The sequence below is a fragment of the Gorilla gorilla genome, chromosome 3 (assembly GCF_029281585.2).
Source record: "Gorilla gorilla gorilla isolate KB3781 chromosome 3, NHGRI_mGorGor1-v2.1_pri, whole genome shotgun sequence".
In the NCBI taxonomy this organism is placed as follows: domain Eukaryota; kingdom Metazoa; phylum Chordata; class Mammalia; order Primates; family Hominidae; genus Gorilla; species Gorilla gorilla.
In genome coordinates, this window is record NC_073227.2 from 107,227,661 (window position 1) to 107,245,677 (window position 18,017).

Genomic DNA, 18,017 nt, shown 5'->3' on the forward strand with positions numbered 1-18,017 from the left:
TGGCTGGTATATGGGACTGGAAATCCCCTGGAACTCTACCAAGTCTCTGGCCTTCTGAGCTCAGATGAAGATTTTGGAAAGCTTGCTGAGGGTTTTTTCTTATTTCTTTGATGAGTTTTGCTGCTGCAGCATGCCTTCCTGGTGTTCCAGGTGAGAATACTGAGTGCTCACGACATGCCAGATATTTACTTACATTCTTTCTCTGTCTGTCTCTCTGTCTCTCTCTTTTCTTTTTTAGAGACAGGGTTTTGCTCTGTGCCCAGGCTGGAGTGCAGTGGCACAATCATGGCTCACTGCAGCCTTAACCTCCTGGGCTCAAGTGATCCTCCCACCTCAGCCTTCCAAGCAGCTGGGACTACAGGCATGCACTATCATGCCTGGCTATTTAGAAAAACAAAAATGTTTTTTTGAGACGGAGTTTTGCTTTTTGTTGCCCAGGCTGGAGTGCAATGGCGTGATCTTGGCTCACTGCAACCTCTGCCTCCTGGGTTCAAGTGATTCTCCTGCCTCAGCCTCCCAAGTAGCTGGGATTACAGGCATGTGCCACCACACCCAGATAATTTTTTGTTTGTTTGTTTTGTATTTTTAGTAGAGACGAAGTTTCTCCATGTTGGTCAGGCTGGCCTCGAACTCCTGACCTCAGGTGATCCACCCACCTCAGCCTCCCAAAGTGCTGGGATTACAGGTGTAAGCCACCACACTCAGCCATTTAAAAAAACAAAAACAAACAAACAAAAAAAACAGAGTCTCACTACATTGCCCAGGCTGGTCTTAAACTCCTGGCCTCAAGTGATCCTCCTGCCTCGGCCTCCCAAAGTGTCGGAATTACAGTCATGAGCCACTGTGCCCAGCCGATTGTCTCTTTTTATTCTTATAATATCCCATTTGGAGAAACTGAGACTCAAAAATGTTAAGGAACCTATTGCCCATACATCATTTAGCTAGTAAATCCAAAACTGGGATCAAACCCTCTCTTAGTCTGGACCCAAAGCTTGGTCCTTGAATCACTACAAGTTCCTGTGTTCTTACTGTAAGCAGCTGCACCTTCTGCCTCCCTGGAATTAATAGGTCTCCTGATAGTCAATGCCTGCCTATATATCCATGAGCCAACTGCTCTGCCTGCTCTCAAAATGGTATTTAGAAAGCAATATTTCGGTATGGTTTTGCTATTGCTATTGAGATGTCAATACTCCCAGGTCCTTTCAGGGGATTGAACTAACCAATGCATGTGTTTGTGCATGTATACACACACATATGAGCATATAGATATGTATATGAGTGTATACATATAAATGTGTATGAATATGGACATGAAAACATATATGTAAATGTGTGTACACATGTTTACATTTATATCTATCTTAATATATTAAAGACCATTAGGTCACTCTAGTACTTCCAGTTCTAATCCATCCACAAGGTTCATTCTAGTTTTCGCTTTTCTTTTTTTTTTTTCAAAACCACATTCAGTTTTTAATTTAATTTTCCATTGGGCAATTTACATATCTCCCTCACACTGTCTTTTAAGTTAGTGTCACAATTTTCCATAATAAACTGCTTAAAGAGAAGCTTTGGTCAAAAATGGAATGAAGTCGCAATAAAAAAAAAGTACTGCTTTTAAAAAACCAACACTTTAACCAATTTTATATTCAAACAAAACCACATGGTATTGGCGTGATATGTGTTCTCAGTGTTTCCTTGGGGCTGGCTTCCTTGCCATCGTGCCACAGCACAGCTGCGATCTTCCACAGTTTGTTGTGCTGGGTGGCGGAAGCTCACTCAGCTTCACATCCAGAGGCCCTGGATGGAAGACTCGAGAGTCTTGAAATCCTAAATTGTCATGGCTCCACTGATGTCAGTAGTGCAAAATTTGTGACAATCTTGCTTGCCCACCTCATAAATAGAGACTTGAGTGATGCTATTCGGGTGCAGCATCTCCAACACCGTGTTGCGGTCCTCAGTCGTGGCTCTCTTGTCCATGTTGCAAAAACATTCATGACAGACATGTTGCGTTCGATGCTCTGTTTTGGAACGTCCAACCTGGAGATGAAGGTCAGGCAGCCTCGGTCATCGAAAAGAGCGTTGGGCAGCAGTCATGGCCAGCAGCCACCACTCTGTTCTCTGACAAATGAAACACTCAGGAGCAGCAGGAACTCTGTGTGAGACCTGCACACTTTTTGAGGCATCAGCAACAGACACGGTGCTGTTGTGGCTGACCCAGGCCAGGCGGCTCCCACTGGCAGAGAAGCTGACCCTGTGGACCCAGCCACCAGTGCCACTGCCACCTCTGACATCAGCTGCCCAAAGGGCATCTTGCTGCCCCAGTGCATACTGACTGGCTTTTCATCCACTTTTTTTTTTTTTTTTTTTTTTTTTGAGACGGAGTCTCGCTCTGTCACCCAGGCTGGAGTGCAGTGGCACGATCTCGGCTCACTACGAACTCTGCCAGGCTCACGCCATTCTCCTGCCTCAGCCTCTCGAGTAGCTGTCATCCACTTCTTTAATGCAGGCAGAAAACAGTCTGCATTTGAAGTCACATGATCCTGCTGCCAGCAAAACGTTGTTGGGATGGCAATCCAAGCTGAGGACTGTGGAGCGAATTGGCTTTTTAATGTGCTTGCTCATCCACCAGTCATTTTCAGACTCAAAGTAACAAACAGAAATGAATCGTGCTCCACTTCCCACAGCAAATTTGTTCCCTAGTGGGGACTACTTCACAAAAGTAGCTGCACAGTTAATTCTCAGGATCACCAGGGTTGGCTTACAGACACCATCTTTCTGACTCCAGACATAGGCATTGTGGTCTGCCCCGCAAGTGACGATGCGGTCGCTCTTGGGAGCCCAGTCAATACCTGTGATATGTCTGTTGTGCTTCTTGAGTTCATGAGCTTTCACCCACCGGCTCCCGTTCTTCTTTTTTTTTTTTTTTTTTTTTTTTTTTTGAGACAGAGTCTGGCTCTATCGCCCAGGCTGGAGTGCAGTGGCACGATCTCAGCTCACTGCAACCTCCACCTCTTAGGTACCAGCAATTCTCCTGCCTCAGCCTCCCGGGTAGCTGGGATTACAGGTGCCCGCCACACCATGCCTGGCTAATTTTTGTATTTTTAGTAGAGATGGGGTTTCACCATCTTGGCCAGGCTGGTCTTGAACTCCTGATCTCGTGATCCACCTGCCGAGGCCTCTCAAAGTGCTGGGATTATAGGCGTGAGCCATAGCGCCCGGCTCCGTTCTTCTTATAGATGTGCACTTGGTGATTATTGGAACTGAGGGCAATCTGGGTATGATCCCTGTTCCAGACACGATAGGTGATTGGCTCTAATAAAAACTGGTGCAGTGACATTATTCTTAGTGTTTTCAAAGGAGAGAAAGCTGGGGTCGGGGGAGTCCGGATGGGCTTGGAGTGGAGGATTCATGGACTCTGGGCAGTCAATGCAAACAGGCCCACCACGGGGACTGATGACTAGTTTTCTCTATTTCTATACTTTAATCCCTTCTCTGACAGTGAGAAACCTGACCCTCATTATCTTTGACATATTAGTTTACCTGAATATATTAATATTCCTGAATATGACCAACCTCCCATCACCTCTTCCATTCCCTCCCCATGCAAACATCCTCCTCACCTCATTGTATTCTGATATGCAATACTAGGCCACGGCAGGCTCGTGGGTGAAAGCCCTCCCATGCCATTTGTGCTCTTGTGTTCTCTGAGCTGCCCCCCCCCTCCCCCGGTATAAGCACCCTCCATCACCCACTCCAGTTCTGACTCCCCACACCAGGTTGCTCCCATGTATGGATGACTTCCTCTCCTTTCTTGGGCTCCAGCACCAGTGCTGGGCCATTTCCATGAATGGATATCCTTCTAATCCCCTTAGGTTCTGACTCTTCACATCAGGCTACTTCCATGTCCACCCAAAACCTGTGAATGTGATTATTCAGAAATAGAGTCATGGCAGATGTAATCAAGTTAAGATGAAGTCATATGGCTTTAGGGTGGGCCTTAATTCAATGACTGATGTACTTAAAGGAGGGAAGGCTGGGCATGGTGATTCACGCCTGTAATCCCAGCACTTTGGGAGGCTGAGGGGGGTGGATCACCTGAGGTCGGGAGTTCAAGACCAGCCTGATCAACATGGAGAAAGAAACCCCATCTCTACTAAAAATACAAAATTAGCTGGACATGGTGGTGCATGCCTGTAATCCCAGCTACTTGGGAGGCTGAGGCAGGAGAATCGCTTGAACCCGGGAGACAGAGGTTGCGGTGAGCCAAGATTGTACCATTACACTCCAGCCTGGGCAACAAGACTGAAACTCCGTCTCAAAAGAAAAAAATAAATAAAAAAGAAGAGGGAAATTTGGACTCAGATATACAAGGAAAATGCCATGTGATGATGGAGACAGAGGTTGCAGTGATATGTCTACAAGCTAAGGAACACCAGGGAGTGCCAGCAACCACCAGAAGCTAGGAAGAGGGAATGAACAATTCTCCCCTAGAGGCTTGAGAGACAGCATGGCCTGATGACATTTTGCTTTCAGACTTCTGGCCTCCAGAACTATGAGACAATACATTTCTGTTGCTTTAAGGCACTTGGTTTGTGGTCATTTGTTACAGCAGCCCTAGGAAAGTAATACATCTACTTTGTCTGGAACAAGAGGACAGAAGTATGTACTTCCATTGATTTATGTGCAGTTGCTAAGAATTTGGTTGGATGGTCAAGAAAGGAAGAAGATTGAAACACTGGTGACAAAGAAGTATGGGGAATAGGTATGTTGATGCACCTCTTGGAAAGGACATAGACTGCAAAGACGTATGTCTATGTGAATGCTCATCAAGGGAAATTCACAGCAGAGGATGCTCTGAATAACCAAAAGGACAAAATGACATGCTATGTGGATGCAAAAAAAAAAAAAAAAAAAACTTTTTCCGGACACTTAATGTTTACTCAATGGGCACATGAATAAAGTGGTCATGATGGCAGGAATGGAGGCTAGACATGGACTCAACAACAGCTTCTCCTGAAGCTCCTAACCAAGGTTAGCCAGGCTGACATTATTGCTGAGCACCTTATCTGCCAACAGCAGATGCCAACACTGACCCCTGATATGGCACCATTGCCATATGATTAGCAGCTGTCTGGTAGCAGGCTGATTATACTGGAACTCTTCCATTACTGAGAGGGCAGAAATTCATTCTCATTAGAACTGACACATATTCTGGGTATAAATGCCTTTTCTATTCATAATGATTCTGCCAGAACCTCCACAGACTCATAGAATACCTTGTCCACCATCATGGTATTCCACAGAGCACTGCTTCTGCTCAAGAAACTCATTTCATGGTAATGGGAATACAGCAGTGAACTCATGTCTATAGAATGTGGATACTGCATCATCTAGAAGTGGCTCCCCTAACTTAAAGGCAAAATTGCTTACTGAAAACTCATTTATGCTGCTTGTCTTAGTCTGTTTGAGCTCCAACAAGAAAATACTATGGACTAGGTGGTTATAAACAAGAGAAATTTACAATCATGGCTGGGTGTGATGGCTCAAGCCTACAATCCCAACACTGGGAGGCCAAGGTGGGAAGATTTCTTAAGGCCAGGAGTTCGAGACCAGCCTGGGCAACATAGTAAGACACCATTTCTACAAAAAAATAACAAAATTAGCTGGGCTTGGTGGCGTGTGCCTGCGGCCCTAGCTATTCAGGAGGTTGAGGTGAATGAATCCCTTGAGCCCAGGAATTCGAGGCTGCAGTGAGGTATGATCATGCCACTTCACTGCACCCGGGGCAGCAGAATCAGACCCTGCCTTCAAAAAAGAGGAAAGAGAGAAATAAAGAAAGGAAGAGAGAGAGAGAGATGAAGGAAGGAAAGAAGGAAGGATGGAAGGAAGGAAGGAAGGAAAGGAAGGAGAGAGGAAGAGAGAAAGAAAAAGAAAGGGAGAGAAAGAAAGAAAAAGAAAGAAGAAAAGAAAAATAAAAGAAAGAGAGAAATAAGAAAGGGAGAGAAAGAGAAAGAAAAAGAAAGAAAAGAGAGAGAAAGAAAGAAAAGGAAGGAAGGAAGAGAGGGTGAGGGAGGGAGGAAGGAGAAGGGAAGGGAAAGAAGGAGGGAGGAAGGGAGGGAGGGAAGAAGAGAAAGAAAAAGGAAGGAGGAAGGAAGGAAGGAAGGAATTTAGTCATGTATCACATAAGAACAAGAATACCTTCTAAGAAGTGTGTTGTTAGGTGATTTTGTCACGGTGAACATCTTAGACTGTGCTTACACAAACCTAGATGGTATAGCCTCCTACGCCCCTAGGCCATGTGAGATAACCTACTCCTCCTAGGCTACAAACCTTTACAGCATGTTACTGTACTGAATACTATTGGCAGTTGAAATGATAAGTATTTGTATAAACATAGAAAAGATAATGTGTTGCACTATCACTAGGTATAGGAATTTTTCAACTCTACTATAATCACATGGGACCATCCGTCATTGACCAATATGTCATTATGCAATGCAAGATCAAGGTACCATCCATTTCTGTGTCTGGTGAGATGTCTCTTCTGGATAGACAGCCTTCTTTTCACTCTAATGTCACATGGCAGAAGGGGTGACAGGTCTCTCTCAGTCCTTTTTTTATTTTTAAGGGCACTAATCCCATTCATGAGGGCTATGCCCTCCTGACCTAATCATCTCCCAAAGGCCCCACTTCCAAATACTATCACCTTGGGGGTAAGGATTTCAACATATGAATTTTGGGGGGGACATAAACATTTAGACCACAGCAGTGCCAGATGTGAAACCACACTTTTAAAGATCGGATTCTGACTTGGAAGATGCAGTATATGCTTTGAATCAGAGACCGTGATGTAGTGCCATCTCCTCCACAGCCAGAACAAGAGTCCAGGAATCAAGGTGTATGAGTGAGAGTGGCTTCTTTCACTACTGTATCAAATAACCCACTTATAAAATGTTTCTTCCTATCCTGGCAACTCTAAGACTTAATGATGTGAAAGTTTTTGTTCTCAAGGGAGAAATGTTTCCATTAGAAATACAACTATGTGTCTAGTCCACTACATTGGAAGATGAGGATACCACCTGACCATCTTGGGCTGCTTATGTCACAAATCAACAGGTAGAATAAGTGGTTTCTATACTGCTAGTGATTGATCCCAACTACCAAAGGGGAACTTAGGTTACTGCTAAACCACGAGTACAAACAGAACTATGTATGGAACCCAGGGGATTTCCTGGGACATCTCTTAATACTTCCATGCCTGTATTAGTCAGGGTTCTCCAGAGAGACAGAAGCAACCGTGTGTTGTGTGTGCATGTGTGTGTGTGTGTGTGCACGTGATATGGGGAGATTTATTAGAGGAATTGGCTCACATGATTATGGAGACTGAGAAATCCCATGACAGGCCATCTGCAAGCTGGAGACCCTGAGATGCTGGTAGTGTGACTCAGTCCAAGTTCAAAATCCTCAGAGCCAGGGAAGCTGATGGTGTAATACTCAGTCCAAGGCCAAAGGCCTGAGAACCTGGGGGCATTGGTGTAAGTCCTGGAGTCCCATAATCAGAGAGCCTGGAATTCTGATGTCCAAGGGCAGGAGGAGGAGAGTATCCCAGCTCCCCGAGAGAGAGAGAGAGAGAGAGAAATCCTTTTCTCTCCTTTTTTATTCTATACGTACTAAACTCCTTAGCAAATGGTCACTTGGCCATATCCTTAGTATTCTCTCTTGAACTCTTGAACACACTTTTTCATTTTTTACATGACCAGGCTGAAAATTTTCAAATCTTTCCATTCTGCTTTTTTTTCCCTTTTTTTTTTTTTTTTTTTTTTTTTTTTTTTTTGAGAAGGAGTCTTGCTGTGTCACCCAGGCTGGAGTGCAGTGGCATGATTTTGACTAACTGCAACCTCTACCTCCTGGGTTCAAGTGATTCTCCTGCCTCAGCTTCCTGAGTAGTTGGGATTGCAGGCATGCACCACCAGTCTTGGCTAATTTTTTTGTATTTTTAGTAGAGATGGGGTTTCACCATGTTGGCCAGGCTGGTCTTGAAGTCCTGACCTCAAGTGATCCGCCTGCCTCAGCCTCCCAGAGTGCTCGGATTACAGGCATGAGCTACTGCGCCCAGCCCCATTCTGCTTCTTTTTAAATTATGAATTCCATCTTAAGTCATTTATTTCCTCTTATATCTTACTGTATGTGGTTAAAAGTAGCCACACAGATCCTAAAAATATTTTTCTTAGAAATTTGTTTTACCCAGCTGGGTGTGGTGGCTAACAACTATAATGCCTGCACTTTAGGAAGCCAAGGCAGGGAGTTCAGTTGAGCCCAGGAGTTCAAAACAAGCCTCGGCAGCAAAGTGAGACCCTGTCTCTACAAAAAATTTAAAAATTAGCTGAGTGTGGGGGAGTAGCATCCCAGCTACTCAGAAGGCTGAGCTGGGAGAATTGCTTGAGCCCAGGAGTTTGAGGCTGCAATGAGCTATGATCACACCACTGCATTCCAGCCTGGGTGACAGAGCAAGATCCTGTCTTAAAAACAACAAGAAAAAAGCTCTTCCATCAGATATCCTAGCTTATCACTCTTAAATTCTGCCTTCCGTAAAGTCTAGGGCATGAACACAACTCAGCCAAGTTCTTTGCCATTTCATAACAGGGATGGCCTTTACTCCGGTTTCCAATAAGGTATTCCTCTTTTCCATGTAAGACCTCATCAGATTGGCCTCTACTGTCTATATTTCCACCAATATTCTAATCATGGTCACTTAAGTAATCTATAATTAGTCTCAGCCCTTCCCTGCAGCTCTCCTCTTCTTCTGAGCCCTCACCAGAATCACCCTTAATACTCCATTTACAGCAATCTAGTCTTTTTCTAGCCTGCTGCTCCAGATCTTTTTAGCCTCTACCCATTACCCAGTTCCAAAGCTACTTCCACATTTTCAAGTATTTACTATAGCAACAACTCCAATCTTGGTACCAATTTTTTTGTCTTAATCCATCTTGTGCTGTTATAATAGAATGCCACAAACTAGATCATTTGTAAACAGAAGAAATTATTTAGCTTGCAGTTCTGGAGGCTGGGAAGTCAAAGATTGTGAGCCTTCATCTGGTGAGGGCCTTCTTGCTGCATCACAACATGGTGGAAGGCATCCCAGGGCTAGAGAGCATGCTCAAGAGCAAAAGGGGAACAAATTCACTTTTATAACCAAACCACTCCCTCAATAACTAACACACTCCTTTGATAACAACATTAATCCATTCATGAGGGTAGAGTTCCCATTACCTAATCACCTCTTAAAAGTCCTACCTTTTAACATAGTACTGTTGTATTGGAGATTAAGTTTCCAATATATGGCTGGGCGTGGTGGCTCACGTCTATAATCCCAGCACTTTGGGGGGCCGGGGTGGCTCACATCTATAATCCCAGCATGCCAAGGCAGGTAGATCACTCCTGAGGTCGGGAGTTCCAGACCAGCCTGACCAACATGGAGAAACCCCGTCTCTACTAAAAATACAAAATTAACCGGGCATGGTGGCACATGCCTGTAATCCCAGCCACTCCAGAGGCTGAGGCAGGATAATCACTTGAACCTTGGAGGTGGAGGTTGTGGTGAGCTGAGATCGCACCATTGCACTCTAGCCTAGGCAACAAGAGTGAAACTCCTTCTCAAAAAAAAAAAAAAAGTTTTCAACATATAAACTTTGGAGGACAATTTAAACCATATCAATGCCCAAGAAAAAATATTAATAGAAAACTGTCACACACACAAAAAAATAGAGGCTGGAATATTAAGACTCAGACAATTTAGAAATGAAAGCTTAGGTCACTCCACTAAGACACCTGACCAGCTAAGCTTCTGGCTGAGGGCAAAGGGAATACAGAGTAGGTAGCAGAAGAAGGTCATAAATATCAACCATGGCCTCGTCATCAGTTAAAAAACAGGGCTGTAGTAGGTTGGCTACATATTTTCTCTTTGCTTGTAATATATATGTTTATTTTTAAATGTTAGCCATTTTCTTTTCTCCCCCATGATTTAATATACAAGTTGTTGGAGGTTAACTTTACAATTTGGACTTTAGCTAACAGAATATTTAGTAAAATGTGACTGAATTTGAAAAGCAATTAATAAACTCAGTATTAAAATTTTTTAATTTTAATTTTTAAAATTGTAGTAAAATATGCATAATGTAAAATTTATCATTTTAATCATTTTTAAGTGTACAGTTCATTGGCATGAAGTATATTCATATTGTTGTGCAACCATCACCACCACCCATCTCTAGAACATTTTCATCCTCCCAAACTGAAATTCTGTACCCATTAAGCAATAACTCCTCGTTCTTTCCTTCCTACCCTCCAGGCCCTGACAACCACTGTTCTACTTTCTGTCTGTATGAATTTGACTATGCCAGGCACCTCATACAAGCGGAATCATACAATATTTGCCATTTTGTGATTGTCTTATTTCAAGCATAATTTTTTAGAAGGTGAATTATAACTCACATGCAAATACAAAATGAATATGTGTGATAGGTTTTATTTACCTCATTAATTAATGAGGGAACCAGTAAGATGTTACAACTAGATCAAAGGATAATTCAAAAAGACACACATAAATAGGCAACAAGGAATGCTAGAATGCATTTATTTAAAAGATGGAAAATGGTCTAACCACAGGGTGGTTAATCTACTATATTCCACCAGACACAAATAATTTTCATTTCTATGAACTAAAATCTTTTACATTGTTATTAGTTTTCTACAACTTTCAGAGCTATAAAATAGCCCCAAAACAATGAAAGGAAAAGAAAACCAGGGAGTGTATCAAAATAGAATGTCCAATAATCATACATATAGAGCATGAATGGATATTGACAGTATAGCCATGAATGGAAAAACAAGAACAAAAAAGGTAGGGTAACACTGTGCCAGTTATCAATTTATTGCTCCTTAGTCCAAAGCAATCTTTCTTTTTCTTGTTTGGAGTTACTGATCTGGATCTGGATCCCATGAACATTTCTCATTTGCCAGCTGGTGCAATGTTAGGCTTATCAGCAGAGGGCACTAGAGAGACACTGCAGGCATAGCAGAGAGGCAGTAGCTGCCCTTCCTAGATCTCCTTGTTCTAGATCTTGTTCTTATGGTGTCACCTATGGAGTTCCATTGGCACTCACTCTCCAATAAGCTTCCACCTCACCCCAGTAGATGGCTTCCAGCTCACCATCCCCACCTGCAGCTGCACCACCACCTCTAGCTGCAGCACTCCAGTGAATTCCTCTGTCATTTACACATATCATTTCTCTGCCATCTAGCTACAGCCCCATCCTCTCCAAGGGGGTCTGAATTTTGGCCTCAGGGTTGAGATCTCTTCCAAGTTTGTTACTCCCTTGGATGTTCTCCCTCAGCCTTAGAGGTAGTCATGCTGTTTACATTTGCTTTTTCTTCTTCTTCCTTTTTTTTTTTTTAGAGATAGGGATCTTGCTAAGTTGCCCAGGATGGTCTCCAACTCCTGACCTCAAGTGATCCTCCTGCCTCAGCCTCCCAAGTAGCTGGGATTACAGGTGCTAGCCACTGCATCCAGCTGCTTTTTTTTTTTTTTAATTTTTAGAAACGGTCTCACTCTGTTACCCAAGCTGGAGTGCAGTGATACAATCCTGATTCACCGCAGCCTCAACCTCCTAGGTTCAAACTATCCTCTAACCTCAGCCTCCTGAGGAGCTGAGACTACAGGTATGTACCACTATGCCTGGCTGTTTTTTTATTTTTTGTAGAGATGGGGTCTCACTATGTTGCCTAAGCTGTTCTTGAACACCTGGGCTCAAGTGATCCTCCCACCTTGGCCTCCTAAAGTGCTGGAATTACAGGCATGAGCCCTTGTGCCCAGGTTCTGGTATTCTTTAGAGTTATCCTTTATCTGTCTTAATAGTTAACCATGTTTTATTAGTTAGTAACCTTTATATTAAATTTTTCCTGCTGGGTGCAGTGGCTCATGCCTGTAAGCCCAGCACTTTGGGAGGCCAAGGCGGGTGGATCACCTGAGGTCGGGAGTTCGAGACCAGCCTGGCCAATGTGGTGAAACCCTGTCTCTACTAAAAATACAAAATATTAGCCACATGTGGTGGTGGCAGGCACCTGTAATCCCAGCTACTTGGGAGGCTGAGGCAGGAGAATGACTTTGAACCTGAGCTGCGGAGGTTGTAGTGATCTGAGATCGCACCACTGCACTTCAGCCTGGGCAACAAGAGTGAGACTCTGTCTCAAAAAAAAAAAAAAAAAAAAAATTCCTGATAAATTATTGGTATAATTTCTGTCTCCTGATTGATAACACCATAAGCTTATTTATTTTCTCCCTATTTTAAAGTTGTCAAATCCATATTATTACTCTTGCAAAATAAATATATTAGCATGCTTTCATGTCATATTAATATTTTCTAGGAATTTAGTTCTGAGTTGTAATTGAAATAGTTTCTATTTCTCTTTGGTTCTTTTATTTGGATTTTACTTACATGTTTGATACCTTCTGATATTGCTCCCTCTCTCTTTTTTCTTTTTTCTTTTGAGACAGGGTCTCACTCTGTTGCCTAGGTTGGAGTGCAGTGGCACAATCATAGCTTGCTGCAGCCTCAACTTCCCAGGTCCAAGCCATCCTCCAACCTAAGCCTCCCAAGTATCTGTGACCATAGGCGCATGCCACCACATGTGGTTGTTTCTTTTTTTGAAACAGAGTCTCACTCTGTCACACAGATTGGAGTGCAGTGGTGTGATCTCAGCTCACTGCAACCTCTGCCTCCTGGGTTCAAGCGATTCTCCTCCCTCAGCCTCCCAAGTAGCTGGGATTACAGACGTGCATTGGCACACCTGGCTAATTTTTTGTATTTTTAGTAGAGATGGGGTTTCACCATGTTGGCCAGGCTGATTTTGAACTCCTATCCTCAAGTGATCCACCCCCCTCGGCCTCTCAAAGTGCTAGGATTACAGGCGTGAGCCACCACACCTGGGCCATGGCTAATTTTTTTATTTTTTATAGAGACAAGGGCTCACTATGTTGCCCAGGCTGGTCTTGAACTCCTGGGCTCAAACAATCCTCCTGCCTTGGCTTCCCAAAGTGCTGGCATTATAGGCATGGGCCACCACACCCAGCCTCTGGTATCTCTTAAAGCAGCATGAATTTCTGCTTCTCTTATAATGTGGGTCCTTGTGTGACAAATTTTCTGTGAACTCGTATGCTTGAGGCTTAATGTCAGCTTTACTATGCTTTTATATTTGAATGATAATTTAAGTGGTAACTTATATTTGTGTGCTAGCACATTCTCACATTGCTATAAAAAATACCTGAGACTGGGTAACTTATTTAAAAAAGAGGTTTAATTTACTCATAGTTCTGCCAGCTTACAGGAAGCACGGTGCTGGCATCGGCTTATCTTCTTGGGAGGCCTCAGGAAACTCTGAATTATGGCAGTAGGCAAAGGGGGAGCAGGCACGTCACATGCCCAGAGCAGGAGCAAGAGAGAAAGAGAGGAAGTGCCACACATTTTTAAATGATGAGTTCTCTCAAGAACTCACTCACTGTCATGAGGACAAACCAGGAAGATGGTGTTAAACCATTCATGGAAATCTGCCCCCATGATCCAACCACCTCCCACCAGGCCCCACCTCCAACACTGCAGATTACAGTTCAACATGAGACTGGGGCAGGGACATATATCCAAACTGTATCAATTCGTCAGTCTCATATATATATGAGACCGAGTCTCACTCTGTCACCCAGGCTGGAGTGCAATGGCACGATCTTGGCTCACTGCAACCTCCGTCTCCCAAGTTCAAACAATTCTCGAGCCTCAGCCTCCCAAGTAGCTGGGATTATGGGCATGCACCACCATATCTAGCTAATTTTTGTATTTTGAGATGGGGTTTTGCCCTGTTTGCCAGGCTGGTCTCAAACTCCTGAGCTCAAGTGATCTGCCCACCTTAGTCTCCCAAAGTGCTGGGATTATAGGCGTGAGCCACCACACCCGGCCCCCAAACTATATCAATTTGAATGATAATTTATTTAAAATTTTAAATATGAAATTCTAAGCTCTAGGTTTGTTTCACAATACTTAATAAATATTACTCCTTTGTCTTCTTGCAGCACATGTGCTGTTGAGAAATCTAATATCAATATGATCCTTGTTCCTTCATAGACAACATGTTCTTTCTTTCTAGAAGATTTCAGAATTTCTTCTTTATGTATGTTACTTTGACATTTCATTCTAATGTATCTAGTGTGGATCTTTCCTTTTCTCTTTGACACCTTTATAAACTTTTCAATCTGAAATCATTCGTCTTAAATTATAAGAAATTTAATGTTATTTCTTTGACTATATCATCTTTTTTTTTCCTTTTTTTTTTTTTTTTTTTCTGAGACAGAGTCTTACTCTGTCGCCCAGGCTGGAGTGCAATGGCACGATCTCAGCTCACTGCAACCTCTGCCTCCCAGATTGAAGCAATTCTCCTGCCTCAGCCTCCCGAGTAGGTGGGATTACAGGCTCCCACCACCACGCCTGGCTAATTTTTTGTATTTTTTAGTAGAGATGGGCTTTTGCCGTGTTGACCAGGCTGGTCTTGAACTCCTGACCTCAGGTGATCCGCCCACCTCGGCCTCCCAAAGTGTTGGGATTACAGGCGTGAGCCACCGTGCCTGGCCTATGTCCTCTTCTTCCTTTTTGTTTCTAATTTCCCCTCTTGGGACTCACATAGGTGCTGACACTTGTACTTCCATCCTGTCATGCTGGACCCCTGTTGACTTCATTAGGGATGGTACCATGTTTGAGAGGCCAGAGACTTGGAACCTGCAAACAAGACAGGATTTATTAAGGGGACTTAAATACAGGGTGGTCTAGTGTTGGTGGGCTGGACAGGAGAACCACAACCAATTGTAAAAAGCATGCAATTTATATAGCATTTTCACTTAACACACTTCCCCTAGCAACCTCCATCTGGCAATGTTCATTTAACCCAAAACAAAAGAGGGCCTCCATCCCCTGTACAGCCTGCATTCCAGGGAATAGGCTGCAGGTTATGGTCCTCATAGATAAGGAATGAATCTCCGGGTTGGCCACTCCTAGATTCCTTAGCTCGGAACTCCAAACACACATTCTTCTTAGACGATAGGGTCATTCTCAGGGTATGCTTACGTTATTGCTGTCAGGTGAGTCTGCCATACAGGGTCATTCTCTGGGTATACTTACGTTATTGCTGTCAGGTGCATCTGCCATACCGGGTCATTCTCAGGGTATGTTTATGTTATTGTTGTCACATGTGCCTGCCGTACAATCCTCCATATTTCTTTGATATGTTTTATGCATTATCATTTCCTGCTGGCTTTTCCATCTGTTTAGCTGTGAGTTTTTAGAGGAGGGCCTCAACAAACCATGGGAAACTACAACCTAACACCCACTTTTGTAAATAAAGTTTTGTTGGAATAGTCATATTCATTCTCTATGTACTGCCTATGGCTGCCTTTGTGCTATAATAGCAGAGTTGAGTAGTTGTGACAGAGACCATGTGGCCCACAAAACTTAAAATGTTTACTATCTGGCCCTTTACAGAAAAAGTATGCCCACCCCCATTCTAGAAGATAGGAGTCATCTTGTTCTATTTTCCCTCCTAAGGGCCTAGAATGTACCCTGCCCAGGCTTGTTGAATGAATGAATACATGAATAAATAAGCTTCAAAGGACAGATATATCAAAAGGTGGAGGCCGGGCATGGTGACTCATGTGTGTAATCTCAGCACTTTTGGGAGGCTGAGGTGGGAGAATTGCTTGAACCCAGCATGGGCCACATAGCAAGATCCAGTCATGTGTTTTTCTTTTCTTTTTTTTTTTTTTTTATTACAGGTAGAACTAGAGCATTCTAGCTAAAGGGAACAGAAATAGAATAAGTAAATACGTACAAGTGAAAATCAAGGGCAGCTTTCCAGTAGAGCAAAATGTCTAGCAAAAGTGAAGTCAGAAAGACTGGTTTAAGAAATATTCTGGGGCCGGGCCTGGTGACTCATGCCTGTAATCCCAGCACTTTGGGAGGCCGAGGCGGGTGGATCATGAGGTCAGTTGTTCAAGACCAGCCTGGCCAAAATGCAAAATGGTGAAACCCTGTCTCTACTAAAAACACAAAAATTAGCCAGGCGTGGTGGCGGGCGCCTGTAATCCCAGCTACTCAGGAGGCTGAGGTAGAGAATTGCTTGAACCCGGGAGGTGGAGGTTGCAGTGTGCCGAGATCACGCCACCGCACTCCAGCCTGGGCAACAAGAGCGAGGCTCCATTTCAAAAAAAAAAAAAAAAAAATTCTGGAAAGTCTGGAGTCTAGAATGAGGAGTTGATACTGAATTCCCTTTGCAATTGCCACATGTATCACATGACCAGAGGTATAATTAAGGAAGATTCATCTGAGAGTGGAGATTGCTGTAATGGTGAAGTTCTAAAGAGCTGACTCAGAATGGTGATGGAAAGTTTCTGAGAGACAATGCAGCTGGGTGGAAAGAGATGGGCTTCACAGCCAAACATCTACAACCCAGCCCCACAACATCCCAACTGTGTGACGTTAGGCAAGTTGCTCAATCTTTCTGATTCGTAGCTATTTGTCAAACATGGTGATTCAGAGAGGATCCAGTTACAAAAATAACACTCATGCCAGGTAGTTCAGTGGAGAGAATTAATACTGAAAGACCCAGAAGGGGAAGGTGAGACTATTCAGGCATTAAGCAACTGCCACCCTAAGGTGGGGACTAAGGGAGAACTTAGTGTTACAGGAGCTCAGGAGGCAGGGCTGTTCATTGGGATCTGTAGAAGCTGGGGCTATGGGGGAGGTGCTGCCACTGGGCCAGAGCCATTGCCTAGAGCAGAGAAAGAAGAGAAATACCCAGGAGTCGCCTCTCTTCCTGCCCTTCTATCTCCTCCCAGTGCCTTCCATTGGCCAAACCCACCCAGAAGCCAGTTTCCCAGCAAAGAAGCCCTGAAAAGGTGGTTTGGGAGAATCTACCCCGTGACTGAAGGCAGAGTAGAGGAAGGGCACCTAGACTAGACTAGACTAGATTTGAGGCAAACGAGCAAATGACCTGTGCCATCTATCTCTGACTTGGGGTTGTGTTGAGGCACGATGAGCTGACACTGTGGGCTTCCACGTAGTATACAATCAGTAAATGGTAAATGTTCTTTTCTTTTTACATCTCCATCCTCATTTTTTACCATTCGTCCCCGAATTCAGACATATTGATGTCTTTTTAGTTTCTAAAGGTCACTATGAACTCTATGACTTTGGGACCTGTGGATATTTAATTCCTCTGCCCACGAAGTTTCATGTCCCCGTTTAATCACACACATTTTCCCCAACTTCCTCTTTTCTTTTCTTCTTTCAAAAAATTTTTTTCTTCCTCCTTCCCTCTCCTTCTCTCTTCTCCCTCTTTTGTTTTAGAATTCATCTTAGTTACTACCTCTGCCAGGATGCCTTCCCCAAGTCCTTTAGTGTTTGTTGGATGTCCCTGTCTGTGCTCTGATAACCTCCTATGCTCTATCATGTGTGCCTCTAGCCTAGCACTGAGCAAGACATAGATTTATTTTTTCTTTCCGTATGAGTTTTCTGTCGCTGCATAACAAATTACCACAAACTTAGCAGTCTAAAACAACACTCATTCATTACCTGACAATTTCTGTAGGTTGGACTTGCAGCATGATTTACCTGGGTCCTCTGCTCGGGATCTCACTAGGCTGAAATCAAGGTGTAGCCAGATGTATCTTCATCTGGAGGCTTGACTAGGGAAAGTTCATTTTCAAGTTCCCTTGGCACAATCCATTTCTTATGACTGTGGCCTTTTTTTTTAATTTTTTTATTTTTATTTTTACTAGCTGTTGGCCAGAGGCCACCCTCAGCTCCCAGAGGATGCTTTCAAGTCCTTGCTATATGGCCTCTATACAGCATGGTAATTTGCTCCTTTAGGGCCAACAGAAGAGAAGCTGCTGCAGCTTTGGATCTCTCTGACTTACTCCT

At 43.6% G+C, this 18,017-nt stretch overlaps 1 long non-coding RNA gene and 1 pseudogene across 2 annotated transcripts in view; both read right to left on the reverse strand.

Annotated features, from left to right (window-relative positions):
* Positions 1-18,017, reverse strand: part of LOC134758339 (uncharacterized) — a 32,329-nt gene that overhangs the window by 8,898 nt on the left and 5,414 nt on the right. The window contains exon 4 of one of the 2 annotated variants that reach the window (XR_010133410.1): positions 14,727-14,822. This is a non-coding gene — a long non-coding RNA (uncharacterized lncRNA). Of the gene's footprint in view, positions 1-12,256; positions 14,823-18,017 lie in introns of those variants that run through there. The other variant, XR_010133409.1, reaches the window with a different exon arrangement.
* Positions 1,626-3,501, reverse strand: LOC101134202 (actin-related protein 2/3 complex subunit 1A-like; annotated as a pseudogene).